Raw genomic sequence first — 8,469 nt, 5'->3', positions numbered from 1 at the left:
CGGATGATTAAAACAATTAATATTTTTTTTTTACTTTTTAATAAAAATTTGTTGTCTATGAACACTGTGTTTATGTTATATTTATAAATATAACGCTAATGCCTTAATTTGTATTAATTGTTTGTATAATAGTATTTACAACGTTCGATTTGTAAAAAACAATTCTTCAAATTTATTTTAATTCTTTGATAAGAGCACTTCTTCCTGACGGTTTTGAATATTAGACTCAACTAAATATATGACGTTTAAAAACAAAAAATTATGCGGTACCTATACTTAAAACATTTATAATACCATAAAAAATGTATAAATAATTATTAACAACAATTTTTAAAACCAAAATGTATTGACGAATGCAATGCTATTTTCCTTAAATAATTTTTCTATAAGAAAACTTCAAAGAAATTCTTTTATAGTTAAGCTATTTAAAAATGTCACGTAGAATGAATAAAAATATAAATTTATGTATGTATGGTTGGTACTTATATTAATGTTTAATACGTATTAATATAATTGTTTTGAAATGTTCTGAAAAAATATTTTTTATATTACTATAATTAACTTCTATAATAATAAATTACTTTTAAAATACAGATATATCAAAAACTTATTGTTCAGCATAATACAGTTAAACACAGCATATTTATGGTTAATCTTATATTATATTTATAAATTATAACATCAACTTATATTTACATTTTTGTGGAAAGTGTCTGATGTGTATGTTATTAACCAAGTGTTATTTGATAATATATTTTGTTATTTTATTAGTTTCATTCAAAAAAAACTACTGACATTTAGTATTGAAGTTAAGATTAGAGTTTTTGCTCTAGAACTTTTAAATTTAATTCAATATTTAAAAAAAAATACTAATTTTATCTTTAATGGACTTTAAAATTTTAAAATTTTAAAATTAAAAACTAAAATAAGCTTAAATTCGATGTAATACTATTTCTGAAGAACGGTGTGACAAGACAATATTTTACTTTAAAGCTGACATCAATTAGTGCAAAGTTGTATAAAGAATTCATGTCAATTTTTCATCGGTTTTATGAAATTCAAAACAAGATATATATAATATGTTTTATTGTTTGTAAGAACATATATATTTAATTAAACTAACTAAAATATGATTATAAAAGTTAATTAAGATGGCTTAAAATTATTACAAGTAAAAAAGTTAATAGTTAAATAGTTACTAAGTATAAAAAGCGTTTTAGTTTTTTTTTTTTTTTTATAGTTATTACCCCACTATAATTTTAATGTACTAATATTCTATGATTTATTTGTCAGTTAAAATATATAATATAATTTATAAATAAGCATCAAACAAATTATTGTTTTATGGATGTTATTGTGATTCATTGGCCATTTTAACTGTTAAATGACAGAAAACCATTAATTATGCATCTATCTAGTATACCTGTATACTGTACCTATATGAGCGGCATACTTCATATTATGAAAAATATCTTCCACGTGCTATATTATATGACTTTTTATTGTAATGTCATAATAATTTATTATTATCAGAAATAATTATTATTACTACACGTGCACTATGCAGCGGCAGCGTGGCTTTAGATTATAATGTATGATTTATTACGTTTGTTTTAACTAAGTATAAAAGAAAAGTTCAAAGTCTAATTTTTATAACTAAATGTATTAAAAATAGGTATATAATTTCATTTTTAGTTTCCTACGAATAAATTAATGTAATGGATTTACCAACTAAAATTATTCTAAATAATTTAATTTTAATGTTTAGAATATTTTATATTTATACAATTCTTGGAAATTATATAAATTTAACTATGAAATTATTATGATCTATTTGTTTATACTATAAGCGGGTAAAACTATTTGACGTTCAAAAAATCAAACCAAACACCTAAAATCCGGTTCAAACTCGAATTCAAGTCTAATTTTTCTTTTAAAAAAAACTTAAAAACTGAATCAAACCGAACATAAACAAAAATTTGAAATTGTATAATTAATTTCAACTTTTTAATATTTAAAATTCTAAAGACATTTAAAAAATGTATATACTTTAAACGTTGTAAACATACAATATTTGTTGTGTTGTTTTGTCTATTTTATCAACAAAAAATACTACCACATTTTATTTTACAGATAAATATTAAATAATAAATAATTATTATTTTTAATAAATTGAAAACAGACTTTTTTTATTTAATTTTTGTGTTGTGGATGAGCAGAGTTTCTAACGTAGTTTTTTGCTTCAAAAATTTAATAACCGTGTCTAGATTACTGTACCAGAAATCGTTTTAGTGTATCGATATTTAATTATCCATATAAAATGTGCTGAAAACATCGCAATACTAATAATTAATGAACAAATGTTAGGTTATTTCATTTTCTAGTGGTATAATGAACTTGTTGTTTTATTTTTCTCCATATAATATATTATGTATTTAAAACAAATATGGCAATACAAAATCTAGGACGACTTTGGTTTGGTTCATTGAAATTGTGGAAAATATGAGTATATTACTATTATTAGTTTTTAAATTATGATATTTTTGGACTATTATTATATCTTCCCTTTGGATTCTACGTAAATCAAATTATTTGATATAAAATTATCACTCTACGACTACATGAATATAATATGATACTTTTACTTGTTGAATATTGACACTTATTCAAGTAAGTTGTCAATAATAAATAATTAAATATTTAAATTATATTCATTTAAAATATAAATAGTAATAATTAAATTGTTTTACTGAAAAGTCTTTTAACAAAATTTTGCGGAGAAAAATATATAAAACATTACTATTTATAAAATTATAAATAACTTAAGTTACTCTAGGTATTACTTACAATTTACATATATCATCTGGTTCAGAATCAGTTGTTATTAAACAAAATGTTTGGTACGGGTTTGGTTCAAAGTTGAATGCAATGTTTGGTTCAATTTTAACACACAATTATTAAGAAGTTCGATTCGAGACCATATTATATTTGAGTTAGACCCACCTCTAGTTTAGTCACTATTTAGCAATGAGCTTGAACCGATAGGTCGTGACCCAATTTTGGATAGCGTAAGCTTTAAAAATGTGTTTCGGTTAGTAAATTTTACTAACAGTTAACAGTTATATACTAAAGTAATATTATATTAACATTATACTACTGTGTAGTGTGTGTATACTAAATAATAATATGTTTTTGTTTATTATTGTTACTTTCTACGTTTTTGTTTTCGTTTTATATCTTACAACATTTTCGTGGATCATGAAAATAGTATATTAAAAACATTTGATTTTTTTTAATTTTGGTTTACAACATTTCGATACTATAAAATATAAATATAGGTTTCTTTTATGTAATTTAAACAAATATTTCGAAAATTATTGTAGATTACCACAATTTTATTATTTAAAAAAGAACTATGTTTAAGTACGAAATACGTTAAGTTAAAATATTATATAAGAGTTGAAAGTTTGAATTAAAATGATTTATTTTAATTTTAATAGTACTTGTAGCTGTATTAGTAGCTTTATATTTTATAACTTAAAAATATAATACAATTTATTATCATTAGTTTATTTAATAATAAATAATGTTAAAATACGTTTATTATTTTTGTGAAGAATTTTTAATTCGACACATCAATTACAATAATATATTCAATGATAAAGTATAGTTGAAACCTATTTTATAGAAGATCAGTTATTAAATTTTCCATTTTGTTGATAATCCAAATTAAATATATTATATGATATTAAATATGAAGCTTTATGCATATAATTTGATAAGTTGTATTATTGTATTTTCTCTATAAACATTTTAAAAATTATGTTTGATAAATTAAGTTCTGATTTATTGTTTGTGAATATAATTGATTTCCTACTATATTTTATTACGAGTATAATAAATTTATGTTTATACTATAATTTTGTTTATAGTAGGTTATCATTTAAGTGCCCAAAATGCACAAGCAGAGTTTCTAGCTGGTAGAATTTACTAAAGGAGGTTTATCAATAATATTAATAGTTTTTTTTAAGCTTGTATCTATAAATTCTAATTAATTTATTTTCACATATAGTTTATCTGTATACATGTAATATATGCTCACACTTATATACTGTGTTGGCTATTAATTTAATAGGTAAAATAGTTACAAATTAGTTAAGTTATCTAGTCTAAAACTATTAACATTAATATTATTATATAATATACTTAGACAATAATATTATTTATTTTATTTTATTTTAAACTTACTAAATACATACTTTATTGTTTATATTTATAATACATAAGTTTAAATACTTAAATACTTTATTTTGATCACATTCATTGGATTTTGTTAATTTTTTTTTTTTTTTAGGTGAATACTTCTAAGCCAAATTGTCAACTTTTTTATTGTTAAGATAATCAAGAACAACAATTAAATGTTAATAAACTATCTGTTTTTAGAAAAATAAATTTTGAATCAAAAGAATGAGATAATTAAAACATAGGTATCTCATTTATTTTTACACTAAATTAGTATGATTTTCAAAACATTTTGATTTTCAAAAGATATAAAATATAATTAATAATTGATGAAAAAGTAAATAAAATATTATTATTTTTTAAATTTTTTAAATAGTAATTTATACCTATAAATGCTGATTATTTTAGTATAAAAAGATGATTATAACAAACAAATTATCATAAGCAAGTGTGCAAAATAACCTTATATCATACAATATATCACATAATCTTCGTATTTTTCTGCAATAATTATAATGATTTAACTGAAATACCTGATACACGAGAAAAAAGAACTAGTGTAATTTTATAACCTTTATTTTTTATATTTACTATTCTATAGATAAATAAGAGAATATAGAACTAAATAATTTACACTAGTCTTGTAAATATGCAGTGTATTACAGTGTATACACTATACAGTGTATTCAATTAACACCTACCTTGTAACAAGTTTTTATAAATACTCGTTCAATTGTTTAAAAAAAAAAATAAATAAATATTTTGATAGTTTATTACCATAATTACTAGTTTTTTGATTGTATAAATGGCTACAATATTAAATTAAATATAATTTTTTTTTTATTATTTTCTATGATATATTATATCTTTTAATCTGTTCGACTTAAAAATTTTATTGATTTTTAAGTTATTTTATGTACAGAAGAATGAACGTTGCTTGAAAGTGTATTTTTCAAAAATAAATAAATAAGAACTTTTTTCTTTTAAGTGCACTGTGCTAAACATTTAAAAGTTAAAAATAAAATATTAAAAGCAAAAAGAAATGATATTTTTAAAGTACCATTGTATTTTCTTATTGAACTTTCCTTCATATAATTTTCAAACAGTGTCAAACGAATTGATTCTTAATACAAAACTATGTATTTATTGATAAGAACAGTAAGTTGTGTAACTTATATGGAGACACAGTTAAAGTAGTTTTCAAATTTTCTTTGTAAAATCCCATTCAGACTAAACCAACACTATCACCGACGCACAGTCACTGACAACATTGACAGAAAAATATAAAATGTTTTTAAAATGTGTTTCAATCTATTGTGTCATTGACAACCTCTGTATTCCTACCTACAGCAACCGGAACTCAACAATATGTATAAACATAGTAAAGTTAACAACTTATACATTGCTTTTGTCAGAAATTATTCAAATTTCATTGTCAGAATTGATATTTTTTTACATTTATAATTATATACACAATATCAAGCATAATTTTATTGTTCCTGTTTATTTTATTTTAGATTTTGTTTTAAAATTATATTATCTTTTTATTTTATACTTCCAAAAATATATATAATATAATTATTTATAATTATTTAAATTTATATATAAATCATGTTTTTTAATTTACCTAGCAGATTATCACTGCTTTCTCATATAACTATCCACCCTCATAACCATTACTATATATTATATTATAAAATATAGATATATTGATTGTTTTTTTGCTATTGCATGTTTCAAACCAATGATTGTTTTAATATTTATTAAGCTTCATTAAATATTTCAAAGTAGATTTCTTTATGCATTATAATTCAATCAATACATTTTAAGTATAAAATGAATTCAAACTTGTAAATTATAGACTATTACAGTGTATTTTATATTATACACATATATATTCATTCAGACTATAATTATCAATATTTCCACTTGATCTTGTAATTTATTGGGCCTGTGAGTTCAAAAATAAAAGTACGATAATAATAATACCTAATAAATAATAATATGAATTATGGAATATTGATATTTATAATATTTTTTGACACATGACCTTATATGTTATAAGTATATTTAAAAATAATATTTTTTTTTTTTATAATAAAGTTTTTTATACACTAAATAAGTAGAACTACAACGAAAAGTGCAAAAGTAATCAAATATATTTTAATATTGTAAGATGTTGGTGTTTTAAGGAGGTAAATTTATTATACCATATTTTATCAAGTTATTAATACTTAGAGTTTGGAAATTCTCAGTCATTTAAGCGAAAGCATCATATTCTGAAACTACGATAACATTAAAAAATTAAAGGTTATTTGATACAAAAATATCTAAATTGATGTATACTATATATAAGTAGTAGAATTAAGTGGTTTATTGGTAATTGCTATCATAAACAATCAAGTTAATAATAAATCTCTATATTTGTCTTAATGTATTATAACTTATATTTATAATTTATTTGATTTGAATAATATACTTATTTGTGAATATACCTAGAATAAGTAGAATATTTTTACCTGTAAATTGTAAATAATGATATTTTTTTGAAAGTCAACACATTTTACATAATTTTTAATAATAATAACACCCAAATATATTTATAGTGAATAAGATTAATTATATAATATGGCACTTCAATAATATATTTTTTTATTTTATATAATAATTTTCATTATTATTTTGTTTAATGAATTATTGTCGATACTATTATGTAAATATGTGATATTATAATATAATAATTATTTTAGGTATACATATTACTCTATATTTCAGATCATATGAAAATTATTAAAATACTAAAATATATTATGTTTGTATTGTATTTAAAATTATTAAAAGTACATTTTCACGCACATGTTTGTGTTTATGAATCGTATATCTAATAGTTATATGCATCACATATCAATATTGCAGTAATTTTCAAAGCAAAATAAATGATTGATTACTCAAATGTTAACATGATTTAAACTATTCGATTATTTAGGGTATTTGATTATGTAAGCACATGGAATTTAGGTTATTAATATTAAAATAAAAGTTGTTTTATTAAAATATATATATATTAATATGTTGAAATTATTTTAACGTTTAATAGAACTGTATGATATAGTGTTTAATATGTTCAAAAATCAAATAGTAGTTTATATTCAGTATAATTGACTGATAATTTTAAATTGTAATTATAATTGTAAATAATAATTTTTATTATAGGTCTATGTTGAATTTGTATAATATATCAAGTGAATCTGTACACAACTTATGGTAAAAATGTATATGTACCTAATATGTATTTAAAGATTTTTATAATTTATTTTCAAGTTTTCGAAGGTCATTTTTTCTAATTTTTAAGTAGTTTATTATATTTATATTTTATGTAGTATAAATAGTATTTTATTTTGTCAAAATTTCTAATATTAGTTACAGTTGTTTAATATGTGAAAGTTTTTTTTTCTATCTGTATCATATTTATTATCAGTTGAGACTTTACTGCAAATACGCAAACATTTCTCTTCTTATCAGTTATTTACTTTCTATAAAATATAATATAACTGTTTAGTATAGTTAAATTAATTAAAAATATTAAAAAAAAAAAATGATAAATTATTATCTAAATTATTAACACTAGTTAGTAGTTATTACGCAGCTACTTTTATATAGTTAAATAAATAATAACAATAAAAATAGTAATAATTAATAATGATAATACCTATTCATTATGAATGTACATGAGATAAATTAGTAGTTAGCTTAACTGATTTACCCATTTATTTTTTTTTATGTTTGTATATATATGTATATATCGAACACAATATTATACTATATATTCTTATTTTTTAGCTTGAATTGTTTTGTGCAGATATAATTTTTCATGAACTTCTTTTATTGAAGTATTTTTATTTTTCTATTCAATTTTAAGTATACTATAAGTTGTAAACATACACTGCAATTTAAGGAATTAAAAATATAAAATTAATAAGTGGATATCTTAGCTACATGTCGACATTCTTCCGTCTTATAAACACATAACATAATATCAAGTTATACATCCTGAAAAATCTTATTTACTGTATATTATTTTAATATTAGAATAAATTAACCTATTTTAAACTCAATTGTAAATTTATTATATATGGATTTTTAGAATTTTAAAGTTTTGATTTATGAGTATTTTTAAGTATAATTTAGTTTTTTATGTTTTAAAATAAATATAAAACTATTTTCAAA

This window comes from Aphis gossypii, chromosome 2 (genome assembly GCF_020184175.1).
Source record: "Aphis gossypii isolate Hap1 chromosome 2, ASM2018417v2, whole genome shotgun sequence".
Taxonomy (NCBI): Eukaryota; Metazoa; Arthropoda; class Insecta; order Hemiptera; family Aphididae; genus Aphis; species Aphis gossypii.
Note: the sequence above shows the minus strand (reverse complement) of the source record.